The sequence below is a fragment of the Pelophylax lessonae genome, assembly GCF_965119305.1.
Source record: "Pelophylax lessonae genome assembly, chromosome: 1".
NCBI lineage: Eukaryota > Metazoa > Chordata > Amphibia > Anura > Ranidae > Pelophylax > Pelophylax lessonae.
This window is the reverse complement of record NC_138768.1, coordinates 398,736,255-398,758,395: the sequence shown is the minus strand read 5'-3', so window position 1 is coordinate 398,758,395 and position 22,141 is coordinate 398,736,255. Positions and strand designations below refer to the sequence as shown.

General features: G+C 43.9%; 1 protein-coding gene across 1 annotated transcript in view; it reads right to left on the bottom strand.

The window, feature by feature from the left end:
- The window catches only part of MOB3B (MOB kinase activator 3B), a 178,830-nt gene that overhangs the window by 37,937 nt on the left and 118,752 nt on the right, over positions 1–22,141 (bottom strand). The gene's annotated exons all lie outside the window — the stretch shown is intronic.

The window sequence follows — 22,141 nt, the reverse complement described above, 5'->3', positions numbered from 1 at the left end:
ATGATTTCCGGATCGCGGGCAGAATCGCGGCGATTCTGCCTGCGATCGCTACGCTGACATGTGAACGTAGCCTAAATTACTATAGGTGACCAGGTCACTGTAAGAGGCAGCAAGAACAAAGAGTTAAAACCAGGTCTCTCTTACAGAAAGGAGCCCTGGTGCGAGGGTGCTACCCCATGCCGAATAGAGACGAGAGCACAGACAGCGTGACACTTCACCTAGCGATGCAGCAATAATTTTCTTAGTATTTTAATCCTTTCCACAGAAACAAGGGAATAATGGTGTCTAATAAAAGGTGCCCACTGGTTGTAATAAATGAAGTAGCTCTCAGTGCTTGGCCCACACAGCTTTCCTGTTCATTAGATTAGGTTTGCACTGATGCAGTTCAATTTGAATGAGTATTCTAGTGCAATTTTAAGGAGCATGTCAAGTGCCAGTTGATGCGGTTCAGATGCGATTCCAATGCACTTTTCATGCAATTTAGATTCTCTCTGCTCTAACAACCTTTTTTTAAAATCCCATTGCATTCGCTGCATATACAATTCCATGCTTTCTAGAATGGGTCCATAATCGCATCAGTGTGAACAAGCGCATAATGAGTCTTCAGAGACTGGGTCGCACCAGACCATAGATCGAGGCCTGGAAATCATTCTCAGACTAAATGAGGCCATACAGAGTTATAAATTCAACCAATTCCTACTAGATTGGCTGAAATCTGAATTGTGGCAGGCCCTCATGGCAACATGCAGCTTGACAAAAATCGATCTTTTGTTTAACATTTGTTGAAAGAATAAGGTTGAACTATTTTCAGTACAGGTACGGACACAAAACTATGAGAAGCAAGCTTTTCTAGAAGAAATTAACAGATAAATCTAAGCATATCAAACAATGATTTTATGACATATTAAGTAATGAGCTAGCAGTTGAATACTCCAACGTTGCACAAAATATGATGAGGTCAGCAGAAAAACAAAACAAAAAAACCCCAGGAAAACATGTTTCAACACAGCCATTACTTTGAAATGCTCTATAATTTTTCATTTATCATGAAACGGTTCAATTCAAACTTGGAGTTGAAAAAGAGTGAATACAGAAACCTATACAGAAGTGAAATACACCCCCTCCCCTTCTTTATATACAGTGCCTTGCGAAAGTATTCGGCCCCCATTTGCCACATTTCAGGCTTCAAACATAAAGATATAAAACTGTAATTTTTTGTGAAGAATCAACAAGTGGGACACAATCATGAAGTGGAACGAAATTTATGGATATTTCAAACTTTAACAAATAAAAAACTGAAAAATTGGGTGTGCAAAATTATTCAGCCCCTTTACTTTCAGTGCAGCAAACTCTCTCCAGAAGATCAGTGAGGATCTCTGAATGATCCAATGTTGACCTAAATGACTAATGTTGATAAATAGAATCCACATGTGTGTAATCACGTCTCTGTATAAATGCACCTGCACTGTGATAGTCTCAGAGGTCCCTTTAAAGCGCAGAGAATTCTCCTGGATGGCCTGGATCCTCAGGGTCCGATCGTGCTCTGTACAGACACGCCCCTCACATCATGAGGGGCGTGTCTGTACAGAGCACTATCGGACCCTGAGGATCCAGGCCATCCAGGAGAGGGATTCCGGATCGTATGGGACCACAAAGCCCAGCAGTTACCTACCTGGCCTAGGTGGCCATAAGGCTCATTAGGTCTTAATACCGTATGGTATCTAAGACCCACTACTTCTGGTGAGTGCATACCCCCCATTATTCCTCACGGTTGACACCACAAGTACCAGCATTTGGACTATTGGAGGACCCAGCACAGAGCACCTGCACTTTTTCCTATATTTGGCACTCGAGTTTTATCTGTATATTTACCCAAGTCACATGTGAACTTTTTACTTGGACTACAATTTTGGCACTAATTTGCACTCAAACGCACTTTTATGGTTTTATTGTGATTTATCTATATTTATTTATATTTATATTGTGATATATTACCCACATATATCTTTCTCACATATTTAATTTATTTATCAACTTTCCCTATTATTCATTCAGAATCACTCCACATATTTGCCTACCATTTTAACCTAGGATATTGACAAGCAGTTGTCCCTCTCTGGTTTTTTATCAGCAAGCGCTATACTAAACCCCATATATTTTGGGATTTTACCTTGTTCATTCCATGCCTAGAAGACTTGGTGCTGTCCTTACAAATCATAGAGGTCATACAAAATACTAGATGTAGTAGTTTTTGTTGTGGGGGTGTATTCATTTTTGCATCAACTGATTTGAGTAAAACTGAAGATTTTGTAATTTAAACAAATGAGCTAAACAAATGTTCAATAAAACTCAGTTTTGTCAAAATGTTGGAAATTGTTTTTGTGTTTATTGAGATATTGATTAAAATCGCACTTTTCAAAAGTGATATACTCATGTATGCTGAGCACTGTATACATACACTGTATTACCAAAAGTATTGGGACATCCGCCTTTTCATGTACATGAACTTTAATGGCATTCCAGTCTTAGTCCATAGGGTTCAGTATTGAGTTGGCCCACCCTTTGCAGCTATAACAGCTTCAACTCTTCTGGGAAGGCTGTCCACAAGGTTTAGGGGTGTGTCTATGGGAATGTTTGACCATTTTTCCAGAAGTGCATTTGTGAGGTTAGGTACTGATGTTGGAGAAGGCCTGGCTCGCAGTCTCCCCTTTAATTCATCCCAAAGGTGTTCTATCGGGTTGAGGTCAGGACTCTGTGCAGGCCAGTCAAGGTACTCCACCCCAAACTCACTCATCCATGTCTTTATGGACCTAGTTTGTACCAGCCTTCGCTTTCCAAGTGCATTAATGAGCCTTGGCTGCCCATGACCCTGTCACCAGTTTTACTTCCTTAGGGCTCTTTCACACGGCCGCTCCGTGTGAGAGCTCCGCTGCGGTCCTTTTTTTTTTTTTTCCACGGAGCGGATGACATTTCTGTCATCCGCTCCGTATGCCCGCATATCATCCTATCCGTTTGCGGATGATATGCGGACATAATGTAAGTCTATGGGGGTTTGCGGATGTCAGCGGATGACACCGCTGACATCCGATTTTCCTTCCTTTCCGTTTTTTGAACGGAACAAAAATAGGGTTTTGTTCAGTTCCAAAAAACGGAACAGAACTGACAGGAAGAAAATCGGATGTCAGCGGATGGTATTCTGCTGACATCCGCAATGCCATAGACTTACATTATGTCCGCAAATCATCCGCAAAAAAATAGGATGATTTGCGGACATACGGAGCGCCCGTTTGAAAGGGCCCTTAGGCTATTTTTAAAATGGTCCTGATCACTGTAGACTGGGAACATCCCACAACAGCTGTAGTTTTGGAGATGCTCAGACCCAGTCGTCTAGTCATTACAATTTTAGTCCTTTTCAAACTCGCTCAAATCCTTACGCTTGCCATTTTTTTCTGCTTTCAACACATTAACTTTAGGGACAACATGTTTGCTTGCTTTCTCATGGGACATAATGCACCCTGGGATAGTTGTGACGTAGCTATCCCTGGAAGCAGCAGGGTCCAGCCAAAGCTCCGTAAAACACGTGGGCTGAATATCGGGAGACATCGGCTGGTTCAAAAAATAAAAATAAAAGTCTGACATTTGGCCCATGTGTAGGTCAGTTTGGCCGAGCATGTCCAATTATGTGCAGTTGGCTGTTCTGCTAAAAATATTCCCTTCAGTGTCTCCTTTAGAGTCACTGGATACCACCCAGAGCAGCAGGGTCGGAACAAGGAAGGGGCAGCTGCCCCGGGTGCAGTAATTTCATATGGAAGACACTGTAAGTGGTAGAGCTGCAGGATTAGTCATTAAAAAAATCGCGATCTAGATTCAACCCCCTTCACGATCTTAATCCGGCAATTCCGAGATTCAGTGCAGAGTGGTTCTCTGCTCACACCTGACAGCTGTCAAAAAAAAAAAAAGCAGCTGGCAAAGTTTATCATGACATTGCTCAGAGCTCAGCGCTGAGATAAAGTGAAACATTGTATCATTTGGTTCTTTTACATCAAAGGGATGAACTTCTGTCTGCAAATGAGGCTAGTTTAACTACTTAAAGACTAAGGCTGGTGCAGTTGTGCGTAGTATCCAATCAGCTTCTAGGTTTTATTGTCACTGTTTGATTGAACAAGCTGAAGTTAGAAGCTGATTGGTTACCATGCACAGATGCACCAGATTCTGTGTGCACCAGTTTTAGTAAATCTCCCCCTAAGCCTTTTTCTGACATTTGTTTCTTACAAGTTAAAATCAGTATTTTTTTATAGAAAATTACTTAGAACTCCTAAACATTGTATATAATTCGATTTTTGTAAGAACTTACCGTAAAATCCTTTTCTCTGAGTCCCTTGACAGACACAGCGCTTAATGCTTCTTCACTAATGGGTTATGCGCCATCTACAGGAGTAGACTAGACAGGGAAAAGTTTTCACTCAACACACCTATAGGGGCTGTCCCTCACGACATAACCCCATACACACTGTGTTCTCAAATCAGTTTTGTAGCAAGCAGTGAAAGAAGACACAACCAACCCCAAAAAAAAGGGGTGGGAGCTGCGTCTGTCAAAGGACTCAGAGAAAATATTAGAAGATTTATTAGAAGATTTTACGGTAAGTTCTTACAAAAATCCTATTTTTCTCTTACGTCCTTTGACAGACGCAGCTTCTTAATGCTTCTTCACTAATGGGACGTGAGGGGTGGGAAGAATGCAACCAAAAACTGTTAACGTATTTCCAAGGCTAAAAACGTAGCCAACTGGGCAACAAAAAGCTCAACCAATACCAACAGGAGCTTACCCACAAAAGAAAAAATACAACCCCTTAAAGAGAAAAAAAACCAAGTCTCTTTAAACAGCAGCCTGCAAAACCTTGCGGCCAAATGAGGTATCCGAGGATGCCATGAAGTCAACTTTAGTGCCGATTCACACTAGTGCGGGTGCGGCGATCGCATGTAATATCGGAGTGCACTGCTCGTTCATTACATGCGATCTCTGTGCGGATGCAAATTCAGCCATACACTTTGTATGGCTGAAATTCGCACTGCACCCGCACAAAAGATGCACAGGACCCTTTTTTTCCGCCGCATAAGGATCGGATCGCACAGTGGTTCACACTTGTGCGATCCGATCCTGTGCGAACTGTCAGATCGCACTGTGATATGCGATCAAACTGGGGGTGTCGTTAACATTTAAATGACACCCCCTGCATATCGCATATGGCAGTGTGAACTGCCTCTTTTGCGGATGCGATGCGGGAACAGGCTGCAAATTTGCAGCCTTCCCGCATCGCACAAGTGTGAACCGACACTCATAGAAATTGTAAAATGTGTACAGATGACCAAGTCGCCACTTTACACACCTGAGCAACAGAAGCCTGATGGCGAAAACCCCAAAAGGCACTCAGCGCTCTAGTAGAACGTGCCCTCACAGGGAAGGAGAAAACCTGACCCCTTAATGAACAGGCTCGAACAATTGTCTGCCTGAACCATTCTGACATGGTCGCAGCAGACGCAGCCGAACCCCCACGAGATCCCTCAGGAAGGATAAACCATGGACCGGGTGGGCTCCGCTCCGAAACAGCTCGCCTCCCATCCTGAGTGGGGGTGCTGTCAGCCAAGAGGGGTACGATGCGACTCAGGGCATTCCAGGTCGATGCGTACCGGCGAGGCATCGGCTTGCAGGCTCATCCCCATCCACCGGGGCTCCGTTGTGGCGAGGCTTGGGCGGACCACAACCTGCTCACGCTCATTGGCCAGGCTGGGAGACCACAATGATCTAGATTATCCAGTACGAAACCCCAGTCCGGCTGTCGCTTGTAGTTCACCAGGAGGATCCCCCTGACGATAGCGATAATGGGTAAAGAAAAATAAATATAAACATTCTCAAAATAAAATAAAAACTGAGATCAAAAGTCCCAGCAGGGAACCTAGGTCCTACTCCTAAACTAGGCAGCAAGAAACTGATTTGAGAGAACAGTGTGTCTGGGGTTATGTCGTGAGGGACAGCCCCTGTAGGCGTGTCGAGTGAAAACTTTTCACTGCCTAATCTACTCCTGTAGATGGCGCATAACACATTAGTGAAGAAGTATTAAGAGCTGCATCTGTCAAAGGACGTAAGAGAAATATTTTTTTAGCGGAGACCCTAGAGAATAAAATAGTGGTTGTTGCAATATTTTATGTCACACTGTATTGGTGCAGCAGTCTTTCAAAAGCAATTTTTTTTCGGGGGAAAAAGACACTTCAAGTAATTAAAAAAAAACATAACAGTAGTTATCCCAGTTTTTTTGTATAATGTGAAAGATGATGTTATGCCAAGCATCGTGATCTTTATTCTAAGCATAAAGATTGCGGTTCTCATTTCATCCAGAATCGTGCAGCTCCAGTATGTGGGTAAGAAAACTGGGTGCACACATCACAAAGGAGAGAGGTGCAATTTGGCATCTTCGCCATGGACGCTGGATGACATTCTCTGGCACTGCAGAGCAGCCGTCTTCTGGCACTGCGAGAGTCAGCAGCAGCTGCTAAGAATATGAAAAGTTGTGCCATTTGCCTGCCCCCTCTGCCACTCACATTGCTTGTAATGCTACACTCCCACAATGCATTGCATTCTGTAAAGTTGAATGGCAGGATCTTCACCACTCATTCACAGAATTTGATGTATTGTAGGGGAATAGTAATATATATATATATATATATATATATATATATATATATATATATATATATATATATATATATATATATATATATATAAAGGAGATGGCAGAAAAGTTGGGTTTAGGGTTGTATCTCTCTTCCAGACATCTTTGGTTAGTAAACAGAATAAAGTCTGCTAAAAAAAAAAAAAAAGCTGTATCCAGCCGTTGTGGCCAAGGAAAAAAAAGGAGAGCCACAGGCCAAATGGGACCCTGGGGTTATGCATCTGATTTGTAGAGCAATGACAAACTTCAGATTTCTGTAGGAGGCAGAAAGTACAATCTCGGAGTGAGCCGGCATGTAAAAAAATAAAAAAAAAGCCATGACCCACCACTGGCATCAATTAAAATGCCCTGAAAATAAGATTCAGTACATGGCTCTGTCTTACAGTACGGGTGTAATGTCACCCACTCACAAATACCAGCTCCAGTGATACAGTAAAACGACTTGTATGCTTGGAAAAACAAAGAAGCAGGTTAATCCATGATTATACCTTGTGTGCAGGATCTTAATGTTCCAAGTCCTTCAAAGCAAGAACAAAAGTAATCTGAGGATTTGCAAGTGTTGTACATCAACCTGAAGCCTACTATTGAAAATATTTCATTTTTTTAACCCATAGCTGCAAAACACAATCACTCATACAAACACAGCATACTGTGGCTTTTGGTATGACCCACAGCCACATGCGCTGAGACGAGGACTGGGATTGAAGGTGTATGACCGCTGCAAAAAAAGGAATAAGGCCTCCTTCGCACAGATGACTGGAGGGTGGTAAAAACAGGCAGTTAGGCCATGGTTTTACTGCTCCATACTAGGTACATTTACCTGCATTTTTCTGCATGAAAAAAAAATGCAGGTAACTGCAATGACATACAGAAAACAATAGTTTTTGGAGTATTAAGCCCCATACACACGCAGCGATTGTTGGCCGACCAATCGGCGTCTTTTGTCCAGTGTTGTTGTGTTGGTTGAAATGTGCTCTAGACTGCACACGAATTTTGTCGGCCAACAACAACCAACTGCAAAAGTGATGTCATGTTCTGGTCTACTTTTCGTGTGTTTTTTCTTCTCTGAGCATGCCCAGTCTTGCTCATCTGATTTTTGTCAGCCGAAATCTGTACTGACTGACGAACAATCGGCCGTTCTGTTGTTGGCCAACAAAAATTTTATAGCATGCACACCAGATTTTGTTCGGCCGAAAAGTCGCAGTCGGTTGTCGGAAGCATCATACTAACAAGCCGATAATCGGCCGATCGGACGTTGGCCGAAAATTTACGGCCAACAATCGATGCGTGTGTACGGGCCTTTATGCTCAGACTAGAACACAGTGTTACAGCGTGTTCCAGAGCAGTTTTATGTAACATGTTTGCATATTCTCACCCTGCTCGGGCCGGTTTGTCACTGTACAGAAGTACACTGCACCCACGCTTCTGTACAGTTATATTAATGAAGTATCCACAATATAGCCAGAGGGCCCATTTACTGTGTGTCCCCCCATGGATATGCCTCCCCAGATCATCACTGACCCACCACCAAACTGGTCATGCTGAACAATGTTACAGGCAGCATGACATTCTCCATGGCTTCTCCAGACCCTCTCACGTCTGTTACATGTGCTCAGGGTGAACCTGTTCTAATCTGTGAAAAGTACAGGGCACCAGTGGTGGACCAATTCTGGTGTTCAATAACAAATGCCAATCCTGCTCCACGGTGCCAGGCAGTGAGCACAGGACCAACAAGAAAATGTTGGGCCCTCAGGCCACCCTCATGAAGTCTGTTTCTGATTGTTTAGTCAGAGACGTTTACACCAGTAGCCTGTTGGAGGTCATTTTGAAGGGCTATGGCAGTGCTCATCCTGTTTACTTTTTAATCAGAGTAGGGCATCAAGTCAATTCAACTCCTGGGATATTGATCTGGTCAGTTAAGTAGCAGAGGGGGGTTGGTAATCAGTTTCAGCTGCTTTGGTGACAATGAAATTAACAACAGGTACACTATATGGGCAACAACGAGACGACCTCCAAAACAAAAATGGTTTAAAAAGGTACAGGTCACTGACATTTTTTTCCTAATCATATTTTCTGATTGTTTTTCACTAGTTTTGCATTTGGCTAGGGTAAGTGTCACTACTGGTAGCATGAGGCAATACCTGATCCTATAGAGGTTACACAGGTAGTCCAACTCCTCCAGGATGGCACATCACAATACAAGCCATTGCCAGAAGGTTAGCTGTGTCTTTCAGCACAGTCTCAAGTGCATGGAGGAGATTCCAGGAGACAGGCAGCAATTGTAGGAGAGCTGGACAAGGCTGTAGAAGGTCCTTAACCCATGAGCAGGGCCAGTATCTGCTCCTTTGTGCAAAGAGGAAACAGGATGAGCACTGTCAGAGCCCTACAAAATGACCTCCAGCAGGCTACTGGTATAAATGTCTCTGACTAAACATTTAGAAACAGACTTCATGAGGGTGGCCTGAGGGCCCAACTATCTCTAGAGGGCTCTGTGCTCACTGCCCGGCACTGTGGAGCTCGATTGGCATTTGCCATTGAACACCAAAATTGGTCCGCCACTGGCGCCCTGTGCTTTTCACAGATGAGAGCACATTCACCCCGAGCACATGTGACAAACGTGAAAGGGTCTGGAGAAGCTGTGGAGAACGTTATGCTGCCTGTAACAACAATCAGCATGACCGGTTTGGTGGTGGGTCAGTGATGGTCTGGGGAGGAAAATCTTTGGAGGGACTCACAGACCTCTACAGGCTACACAATGACACCCCACTGCCATTTGGTGTCGGGATGAAATCCTTGGACCCATTGTCAGACCCTACACTGGTGCAGTGGGTCCTGGGTTCTTCCTGGTGCATGACAATGTCCGGCCTCATGTGGCAAGAATATGTAGCCATTTCCTGGAGGATGAAGGAATTAATACCAATAAATGGCCCCCACACTCATCTGACCTAAATCCAATAGAACACCTCTTGGACATTTTTCGTTTGGTCCATTCAACATCGCCAGGTTGCACCTCAGCCTGTTCAGGAGCTCAGTGATGCCCTGGTCCAGATCTGGGAGGAAATCCCCCAGGACACCACCTGTTGTCTCATTAGGAGCATGCTCCGGCATTGTTAGGCAAGCATACAAGCACACGGGGGCCATACAAACTACTGAGTACCATTTTGAGTTGCTGCAATGAAATTTCAGCAAAATGGCTTAGCCTGCTGCATCATTTTTTCACTTTGATTTTTGGGGTGTCTTTGAATTCACCCCCTGTAGGTTGATCATTTTAATTTCCATAAAATGATGTGGCATCCTTTCATTCCTAACACATTACTCACTCTATATCAGTATAGATATCCAGCATGAGATTTTTCCCCATTGCGATCTGATGCATTTTCAAGTGTTCCTTTAATTTTTTTTGAGCAGTGCATAATTGCCTATACGTCTATGTGTATATGTGTAAATCCAGAAAGTGAACAGGCAGCAGCTTCAGCTGCCCACAGTTAAAATGGCTGCAGCCAGACTTAGTGGAGGGAAATTTCTGCAGCATATTTGGAAAGTACAGAGGGGGGGGGGGGGGGGGAGAGGCTGGCCAGTGTAGTCTGATCTAATACCCTGTTTCCCAAAAAATAAGACCGGGTCATATATTAATTTTGGCTACAAAAAACACACTAGGGCTTATTTTCAGGGGATATCTTATTTATTTTTGGTATGTACAATGACACTCTTAAAGTGGTTGTAACCCTAGAAAAAAAAAATATATATATATATATCTCCTGATCCTTTAAAGCATGATAGACAGCACAGTGCTTGTGCTGTGTCATTTACCCCTCTCTATGTTCTAAAAAACCTGGAATAAAACAATAAAAGGATTTTAAAAAAAGTTCCTGTGTCTCCTGTCTTCTCTCCCCTATCAACTCAGGAGTCAGTGAAAAGTGATGTAATCCGCTTTGTAAAAAGATGATGTAATGTCCAATTGCCTCCTTTTGTAACTTTATTGTGGACAATACCTTATATACAGCTCCGCTGAGCGCTCACGTGACCTGCCAGTGCTGTTCTTCCCCACTCCGAATACTGCAGAGGGAGGTGGCCAAAATCCTTGCTGACGTTAGCCCCACTCCCAGCACTGCAGAGGGAGGGGCCACTGACAACAGTCAGGAGGAGAGGAGAAGATCTCCCATGGGTCACGTGAGCACCCAGTGGCGCTCTGTATAAGGTATTTTCCACAAAGTTACAAAAGGAGACACACTGGACATTATATAATCTTTTTACAAAACAAATTACATGTGTTTATAAGGACTTTAACTAGGGCTTATTTTCAGGGCAGGGCTTATATTGTAGCCATCCCCGAAAAACACGCTAGGTGTTATTTTCGGGGTAGGGCTTATTTTCTGGAAACCAGGGTAGAAGATCTACTGTAGCTCAAATTGCGGAGAAATATGCATGTTCCGTTAGAAAGGTGTCAGAAGACACAGTGCTGCACAGTTTGTTGTGTATGGTGCTACATAGCTGCAGACCAGTCAGGGTGCCCATGCTGACCTGTGTCCATAGCCTAAAGCTTTAATAATGGGCATGTGAGCATCAGAACTGAACCACTGAGCAACAGAAGAAGGTGGCCTGGTTTGATGAATTCAAGAATGATGTGACAAACACAACGGACAAACACAACGGGTTTGAGGTGTTGACTTGGCCTCCAAATTGTCTAGATCTCAATACAACTGAACATTTTTGGGATTTGCTGGAAAAATAATCCAATCAATGGAGGCCCACCCTTGCAACTTACAGTACCAAAAGAATATGGTTATGAAAGCTAGGTGTCAGATATCACAGCATACCTTTCGAGGTCTAGTGGAATCCATACCTTGACAGGTTATACACACGCGCACACACACACACTCAAATACAGTCTGTCTGTATGTATCAAACCGTATACTGACAGTTAAAGTGGTTGTTAAGCCACTATCTGATCTTTATATCACCCCCTGTTAGACAACTACCTGTGTTCTAGGGTCTGTGGTTTATTAAAAAAAAAAAAAGCCAATTTCTACCTGTTTTCACAGCACCTCCTGGCACTCACGTGACTCCAGGCTCTCTCCTTTCCCCATCTGAAATTTCCAGCGGGCGGAGCTGAGAACTCCCGCTGACGTCAGCCGGGGAGGCGGGGGAGAGGAGGAGAGAGACGGGAGTCACGTGAGTGCTGGGAGGCACTGTGAAAACAGGTAGAAATTGGCTTTTTTTATTATAAAGGCACAGACACTAGGACATGTGTTCTTATCTAACAATGAGGATGGTATAAAGATCAGACAGTTTTGTAGCAGCAGGGAGGGGAGCAGAGCAGCGCTAGTGAGAGCTGACAGGCAGGGAGGGGAGGGGGGAAGGAGGGACAGAGGGAGACAGAGGAGAGTTGCAGATAGCAGCGGATGGCAGAGGCACGTAAACTGACCAGGGTGTCAGGGCTCAGCAGCCATGTTAAACCGTGGTCAGTTTACAGGGGTGAGGTGCTTTGGGGTGAAGTTGCAGGTTCACCTCCTCATGTACAATGTATGGTTAATAGCCCTGCACGGTCTGTGATGATGACAAGGGTCTAGTCACAGCTCAGAGCTTGAAGACAATGCTGGGAGCCTTCCTGAGCCAGGAAGAGGAGAAACAGATTTTGTCTCATTCCCGGAATTCAGCTTTAGAGAACATTAAACCTTTGCCATGTATATGGGTCATCAATAGATAGACATTTGTACAACCAGGATGCCCATGCATGGATCGATATTCGGCCAGTTCCTGTATGGGGTTTTGGGGCTTGGGGTTGATTTGCTTAACCTAGAAAGTGAAAAATCTGGTGCAAAATTTGTCAAAATTTAAAGTGATTGTAAGGTCTCGTATTTTTTGGGTTAAAAAAACAAAAAACAAACATGTTATACCTGCCTGCTCTGTGTAGTGGTTTTCTGTGTAGGCCTCTTCATGGGTCCTTCGGTGCTCCTGGCCCCTCCCTCCTGTTGAGTGCCCCCACAGCAAGCAGCTTGCTATGGGGGCACCCGAGCCACAGTCCACAGTCCATTCAGACACAGAGCCGCGCCCCAGCCCCGTCCCCTCTCTCTAATGATTGGCTCACTAAATTTAATTGACAGCAGCGGGAGCCAATCAGGAGGGAGCCGAGACACTCCTGCAACATCACTGGATAGGGATAGATTCAGGTAAGTATAAGTCCTCATACCACACAGGGCGTTTGAAAAAAATGAGCTGCAAAGCCAGTTCTGACACCAGGGAAAAGCAGCTGTAAAAACGAACTTTTAGAAGCGTTTTGTATTGGCGTTAACCTCCCTGGCGGTATGATTCTTTTGGATTTTAGGTGCTGAAAGCGGTACCATTATTTTGCATGTAATTCTTGTGAATGAGCAGCCCAAACCAACTGTATACATTTATTATATATATATATATATATATATATATATATATATATATATATATATATATATATATATATAAATATAAATATAAAATGTATACAGTTGGTTTGGGCTGCTCATTCACAAGAATTATGTATGTATGTATATATATATATACAGTGGGTACGGAAAGTATTCAGACCCCCTTAAATTTTTCACTCTTTGTTATATTGCAGCCATTTGCTAAAATCATTTAAGTTCATTCTTCTTCCTCATGAATGTACACATAGCACCCCATACTGACAGAAAAACACAGAATTGTTGACATTGTTGCAGATTTATTAAAAAAGAAAAACTGAAATATCACATGGTCCTAAGTATTCAGACCCTTTGCTCAGTATTTAGTAGAAGCCCCCTTTTGATCTAATACAGCCAGGAGTCTTTTTGGGAAAGATGCAACAAGTCTTTCACACCTGGATTTGGGGATCCTCTGCCATTCCTCCTTGCAGATCCTCTCCAGTTCTGTCAGGTTGGATGGTAAACGTTGGTGGACAGCCATTTTTAGGTCTCTCCAGAGATGCTCAATTGGGTTTAAGTCAGGGCTCTGGCTGGGCCAATTTAAGAACAGTCACGGAGTTGTTGTGAAGCCACTCCTTCGTTATTTTAGCTGTGTGCTTAGGGTCATTGTCTTGTTGGAAGGTAAACCTTCGGCCCAGTCTGAGGTCCAGAGCACTCTGGAGAAGGTTTTTGTCCAGGATATCCCTGTACTTGGCCGCATTCATCTTTCCCTCGATTGCAACCAGTCGTCCTGTCCCTGCAGCTGAAAAACACCCCCACAGCATGATGCTGCCACCACCATGCTTCACTGTTGGGACTGTATTGGACAGGTGATGAGCAGTTCCTGGATTTTCTCCACACATACCGCTTAGAATTAAGGCCAAAAAGTTCTATTTTGGTCTCATCAGACCAGAGAATCTTATTTCTCACCATCTTGGAGTCCTTCAGGTGTTTTTTAGCAAACTCCATGCAGGCTTTCATGTGTCTTACACTGAGGAGAGGCTTCCGTCGGGCCACTCTGCCATAAGGCCCCGACTGGTGGAGGGCTGCAGTGATGGTTGACTTTCTACAACTTTCTCCCATCTCCTGACTGCATCTCTGGAGCTCAGCCACAGTGATCTTTGGGTTCTTCTTTACCTCTCTCACCAAGGCTCTTCTCCCCCCGATAGCTCAGTTTGGCCGGACGGCCAGCTCTAGGAAGGGTTCTGGTCATCCCAAACGTCTTCCATTTGAGGATTATGGAGGCCACTGTGCTCTTAGGAACCTTAAGTGCAGCAGAAATCTTTTTATAACCTTGGCCAGATCTGTGCCTTGCCACAATTCTGTCTCTGAGCTCTTCAGGCAGTTCCTTTGACCTCATGATTCTCATTTGCTCTGACATGCATTGTGATCTGGAAGGTCTTATATAGACAGGTGTGTGGCTTTCCTAATCAAGTCCAATCAGTATAATCAAACACAGCTGGACTCAAATGAAGGTGTAGAACCATCTCAAGGATGATCAGAAGAAATGGAAAGCACCTGAGTTAAATATATGAGTGTCACAGCAAAGGGTCTGAATACTTAGGACCATGTGATATTTCAGTTTTCCTTTTTTAATAAATCTGCAACAATGTCAACAATTCTGTGTTTTTCTGTCAGTATGGGGTGCTATGTGTACATTCATGAGGAAGAAGAATGAACTTAAATGATTTTAGCAAATGGCTGCAATATAACAAATATATATACACACTGTATATATATATATATATATATATATATATATATATATATATATATATATATATATATATATATATATATATATACATACATACATACATACACACACACACACACACTCTGTATATATATATATATGAATGTATAGAGCACATGGTGCTCAAAAATAATTTGGGACTTTGTATGAGATATGGCCAGTGGGGCACATGATGTTATTTTATGATATTCAATATACCTAGGCTGGTAAGCACAAAAAAGGTTATAGAATCAATTAACATTGTGTGTTTTAATATTGTATAAATGGCAGTTGACAATGTTGTAGATACAATACAATGGGGGTAAAAGAGGGGTTTGCATAATAAAATTGATACAAAGTTGTAACACAAATAATTGAACATGGAAGAAAATATTGCAAAACATTCGAGTATATCTGGTAAGGCTTGTAGATGAATTGTTTGCCTCTTAAGCTCGACGCGTTTCGTGAACTATTGTTCACTTCCTCAGGAGCGGGCATGGTCATAGCATCTAAAAAAATATATGCAAATGTAATATAATATCAAAAACAAAAGAATGTTTTGCACTATTAGCGTAAGAAAAAAGAACTTACACTTATAATATCGAATGTCAGTCAGGTAATGAGGTCACCCGGAATAAAGTCCCAAATGGGAACTGAGAGAGCAGTCTCCACAAACACAGTCAAAGCGCAAGATCCATAGTATGGTGAAGAAATCAAGAAGAGGTATTGAAGGGCTCGATTTGGGATTGTCATGACACTGTGCGAAAAATATATATACATATATGTATAAATCAAGCCATTGATCCACATATAGAGTTAATAAGTATGAAATAATAAAGGAAAAAGGGAGCCCAAACCATATGAAAAAAGTGAAACCAGTCGTAGTATCAGAGAATGAGGTGAAAGTGTATAGCTAGGAGATAGCCATAACAAATGGAGAAAAAGGGAAACATGCATAGAAAGTGTTAAAAGATACCCATGGAAGACACCCATAGAACACCAAAGAAAATCTTCAAAAAGTGAAAAATAAAGTAAATAAAGTGAAGTAACTGACACCAGTAGTAAAAAGCAATTCCCACAGGTGAAAAAGCCTGAATTGTGAAAAAGACAGTGATAAAGAAAGGTGTGTGAGCAGGTGAATGAAATGGGTGAAAGCACCTACGCTGAGACTGGGCGGGAGACGGCCCTCAGCGTCACAATGCGGTTCAGTAAGGAGGGAGTCCATCAGGCAAACACAGGTTGCCCGAAACGGTCTCCCTCAAATGAACGCTGGTGGAGTCACGTGCGGGGACGCCAACAACGTGTGACGTCAACCCCGCACGGATGGATGTGACGCCGATGCGTCGCGGCCGCGACCGAAGGTCCCGCCCCCACCTCGGCACACAGCCAGAGGGGTGAGAGAGAAGAACGGACCCGGGCGGGGCGCATCGAAGTTCCCATCTGTAGACTACACGGGAGACACACACCACCCTATGGCATATGTAGAATGATGGAATGATCGGAAACAGTATGGAATAACATGCACAATACATATACAAAACCCGGGGCATTAATATATCCTGTAAAATGTGGTGCCAATATACATAATAACATATTGGATAACAATAATAAAACCATTGGTGTCACATCTCCATCCCTTGATCAATCTAATAATGGGAAAAGGGGGGGGGGGGAAGAAATAATGGGAGGGGAGGGGAAGGAAAGAAGGGAGAGAAGGGGGGGGAGGAGGGGAAAGGAACTGGGGAGGAAATAGGAAAACGTAAAGGGTGGGTGGGACTTTATATGAGACTCTAGGCAGGAGTCTCATATAAAGTCCCACCCACCCTTTACGTTTTCCTATTTCCTCCCCAGTTCCTTTCCCCTCCTCCCCCCCTTCCCTCCCTTCTTTCCTTCCCCTCCCCTCCCATTATTTCTTCCCCCCCCCCTTTTCCCATTATTATATATATATATATATATATACACACACACACACTGTATATATATATATATACATATATTTACATAAAAAGTACAGTAAAACTGCAGGAAAGGGCACTGGGGGGCAATGTAATGTGATTTTTTTTCATTTTGAATGGTATCAGTGTGTTTGGTGCATTTTACATTCGAATTTGCCGCCGGTTCCACCCCCCGGCGGACGTCACGTCGCCGGAGACGGAAGCCGGGGCTCGCAGACGATCGGGAGAGAGCTCCGCCGCCGCATACCGCTCGCAGTCTTCGCTGTATCCTGGAGAAAAGGTAAGTAAAACCTCTTCCAGCATCCAGCGATCTTCCTAGCGCTACCCCGAGTGTGGCTCGGGGTTACCGCTTTTGGCTCTAAAATCTAACCCCGAGTCACACTCGGGAATACCGCTAGGAAGGTTAATGGACATTTTAGCCACATTTAACAGAGTTAGCATTTAGCAGCCTTTCTCTGCCCTCTTCTATTTTTTAACCTCTAATCCAACTACCACAGCTTAAAAAAGTCTGACGTGGCCTAATGCTGTATGCAGCATTTAGCAGCATCCGGAGTTTTTACAGCCGAACGCTGCTGCTCCAGAACGCGCTGGCCATGGGTTTTTTTTTTTTTACAGTCTAAAAACACCTATGTCACTTACAGCTCCTAAAAGCCTGTGTGTGCATGAGGCCATAGAATAACATGGAGGGGCGTTTTAAAGCTGCAGAAAAAAAAAAAAAAACACCTGACGCTCCTAAAAGCAGCTGTAAAAATGCCCTGTGTGCATTAGGCCTGAGGGGGACTGCTGCACACAGAAGGTTTTTTATCTTAAGGGCTCTTTTACACTATCCGTCCGTCGGAGGGACTCCGTTTTTCTCAGCGGGGCATCGATCCGCCGATCCCCCGCTGAGCAGGAGGATGACAGCTGTTCTCCGCACTGTGTGCAGAGACACAGCTGTCAGTTCCCCATACATCTCTATGGGGGAATGGGATGGGAACGGACCGTCTGTCCGTTCTCATCCGATCCGCTGGATGGATGGAAAATAAGGTTTCCATCCATCCAGATTTGACGGATCGGATCGGATGTCGGCAGACATGTCTCTACTGACATCCGATGCCCCATAGAAATGCATGGAGGGACCGTTCAGATCCGACAAAAAAACTGACAGGTGGATCTGAATGGTCCACCTGTGTGAAAGGGGCCTTATGCATAGAATCACATTAATTGAACAAGCTAAATTTAGAAGCAGATTGGCTACCATGCAGAGCTGCACCAGATTTTGCACTCTCCAGTTTTAGTAAATCTCCCCCCTTGTTTTCTAAGAACAGTACAACGTGGTCCTGACACTGTATTTTTCCTTCTAACTACAAGAGCAAACACAGTAGGAAGCAGAGCGCAGCACAGCCAAATGAACTGTTTATATTCATGTCTGCAGCATCCCTGGAAACTTACTGCTGATATATAAAGGAAAGTGCTGGAAATTGGTTTAAAATCTTCTATCCGCCTGTATTCACTTCAAAGCCTAATATGTTGAACAGCTCCAGTCTGGAACAAGAGTCCTATAGGTCTGCTTCTCATCTGACTTCTTCCAGAACATTTTTACAGTTAAAGGCTCCTTCAGAAAAAATCAAAAGCAGCTACAAATACTGTACATCTTCACAGCCGATCAGTAAACGCGTTTTACACTCCTGTGCTTACTCATTAACTAATGAGTATGTAATGAGCAAGTGTGAAACGCGTTGTGAGCTATGTGTATGTCTTGATGTACTTTAACCACCTCCTTCCCAAGCCTATTCTGACACTTCGCTCCTACATGTAAAAATCGACTTTATTTTGCTAGAAAATTACTTAGAACCCCCAAACATTATATATTTTATTTAGCAGAGACCCTATAGAAAAAATGGTGGGTGTTGCAATTTTTTTATGTCACATGGTATTTGCGCAGCAGTTATTTTAATAGCAATTTTTTGGGGAAAAAAACATTCCTGGAAAAAAAAAAAACAGTAAAGTTAGCCCATTTTTTTTGTATAATGTGAAAGATGATGTTAGGCTGAGTAAATAGATACCCAACAAGTCATGCTTTAAAATTGCCTCAAACCACGGTGCTTAAAATTCTCCATAGGCAACGCTTTAAACGTCTTTACAGGTTACCAGTTTAGAGTGGCACAGGAGGTCTGGTGCTAGAATTACTGCTATCACTCTGACGTTCGTGACAATACCTTACGTGTGTGGTGCGATCATCATTTACATATGTGTGTCCCAGAGTAACACATGCGTTCGCATTTGTGCGTTAGCACGGTGGGACTGGGGCGCTTTAAATTTTTTTTTTTTTTACATTTTTTTTGTACAGAATTTATTGCTATTACAAGGGATGAACAACATCACAAATGATTGCATGAGCCGTGACCGGTCCTCTTTATGGAGAGATTTAGGGTCTATTAGACCCCATATCTCTCCCCTGGACCCCTATGCAGCCGAGCAGACTGAGATCGGCTGCTTCTCTGGCCGCTGGTGGCCAGGTATACAAAGGGGCGGAGCCAGAAGTGACAAATACTTGTCGCTCCTGGTTGCCATGGTTACAGAGAGAGGGGAATGACGTCAGTTCCTCTCTCTCCGTCCCAGGCAGCCATGGGCGCATGGCTCCCGGTTTCCACGATTGGACTGGAGAGCCTGGCAGAGGTGGCGGGAGGGGAGTGGGACCCCTTTCCGTCACCTGCAGAAGTGATCGAGTGGTTAATTAGCCACTGAAATCACTTCTGCCTTCTGCAGAATCGCCGGCTGAAAATAATGGTACTGGGAGTAGGTGCAGGCATCATCACGGTATAACCACTGAAACCCAAGGACGTACCTAAGTCCCGGTTCGCACTACCGCGACTTGTCAGGCGACTTGGCCGCCTGACAAGTCGCGGTCCATTCAGTGCAATTGGAACCGTTCTAATAGGAGCGACTCAAGTCGCTCCGACTTAGAAAATAGTTCCTGCACTACTTTTGACCGAAGTCAGAGCGACTTGCATTGACTTCCATTATGTGAAGTCTGTGCAAGTCATGCCAAAGTCGCAGTGCACGGTGACTTCACTAGTCGCCCCCGAAGTCATGTCGCCATAGTGTGAACCGACTCTAAAGTCTCTTTTTTTTTGTAATAGAAAAAAACAAACAAACAAACATGTTATACACACCTGCTCTCTGCAGTTGGTTAAGAGTCCATTCACACTGCCGCGACTTGTCAGGCGACTTGTCAGCCTGACAAGTCGCGGTCCTCCCGCTCCCACTGTGTAGTACAGGAGCCGTTCTAATAGGAGCGACACAAGTCGCTCCGACTTAGAAAAAGGGTCCTGTACTACTTTGGGGCGACCTGGAGGCGACTTGCATTGACTTAAATTATGTGAAGTCCATGCAAGTCGCGCCAAAGTCGCGCTGCACGCGACTTCACAGGTCGCCCCCGAAGTCGGAGCGACCTAATGTGAACGGGGGCTTAGCAGAGGGCAGCCCTGATCCTCCTCTTCTCGGGTCCCTAGTTGAAGCTCCTGGACCCTCCCTCCTGTTGAGTGCCCCCACAGAAAGCAGCTTGCCGAGCTGTGCCCATTCAGACACAGAGCCATGGCCTGGCCCCGCTCCATTCCTCTCCTCAGTGGCTCACTGACTTTGACAGCAGCAGGAGCCAATGTATTTGCATTGCTGTTTCAGCCAAGGAGGGGAGTCCTGAACAGCTGAGTCTCTCCTGCAACATGGCTGGATCGAGATTGGGCTGAGGTAAGTATTAGGGGGTGCTGGGGAGGCAGCTGCACACAGAAGGCTTTTTTTTTAATCTTAATGCATAGAATTTCAGACACAAGGATTGCAAAGACATACAGAACCCACTCACAAATCACTTGATGAATGGGACACAGCTGGATTAATGGTGGATGGGCACCTGAAGCAGAATATTTAGAGCTGGTTATATCCTTAGGGAAAGACTGGTTTACAGAGAACACAAGAGCTGAAGTGTCATGGTTGTCAAAACACATTCACAATAGGACAGTTGGACGAGCTTCCTTAGGAGTTAGGATAATGATGTCATACACCACCACGTAACCACAGGTCTGGGAAGAATACACTGAATGAACCTCATATGGAATCCTGTGGATGGAGAGCTAGTGGCAAGAACAAAGAACGAGGAATATTCATGCTGGGTACAGGCCAAACACTATGCACATGTCTTTATTTCATTTAAAAATAGAAGGGGTTTTCAGTATAAGTGAGGCCTGTGCAAAGTAACTCTGCCTCAGGGCAAATAACATACTTAGAACCACAACTGACATATACTGTGTAAGTCAATCACAGAGTAAACGTATTCACCTTTTATGGAGAGTTTTATGAACTTTACATTTACTGCCAGCTGCTTTATTAAAATTCTTCTTTAACCACTTGCCTACAGGGCACTTATGCCCCCTTCCTGCCCAGGCCAATTCTCAGCGCGCTGTCACACTCTGAATGACAATTGCGCAGTCATGCAACACTGTACCCAAATTAAATTGTCATTTTTTTTTCAAACAACTAGAGCTTTCTTTTGGTGGTATTTAATCACTACTGGGGTTTTTATTTTTTGCTGAACAAAAAAAAAAACAAATTCTTTGAAAAACAAAACAGTTTTTATAGTTTGTAACACGTAATTTTTCTCCTTCATTGATGTGCGCTGATGAGGCGGCACTGATGGGCACTGATAAGGTGGCACTAGTGGGCACTGATACGTGGCACTAATGGGTGGCACCGATGGGCACTGATGGGCAGCACTGAAGGGCACTATTAGGTGGCACTGATGGCACTAATAGGTGACACTCTTGGGAACTAATATATGGCACTGATTGGCACTGGTAGGTGACACTGATAGGGGGCACTGATGATGGGGCACTGATAGATGGCACTGGTGGGCATTGATAGGTGGCACTGATGGGCAATGATAGGCGTTGGATCGGATCTTTCCTCTACTAAGGGGTCTTATACTCTGTGCAATATTGTCTACTATGTGTGGGAGCTCGTTTCCAGTATGTACATGTATATATTTTTTTTATCATGTTGTGATTAATATGTGTACTTTTGAATAAAATTAAGGAATTTTTATATATACATATTTATTTCCATTTTCTTTGCCTACAAAATCCCACCCAGAGGAGAAAATCTTTTTATTCTTATGATAGGCACTGGTGGGTGACACTGATAGGCAGCACTGATGGGTGGCACTGACCTGCACTGGTAGGTGGCGCTGGTGGGCACTGGTAGTTGGCACTGGTGGGCACAGATTCTCCGCCTCTTCGGGACTGATTTCCCTCTGACAGCAGACAGCGATCG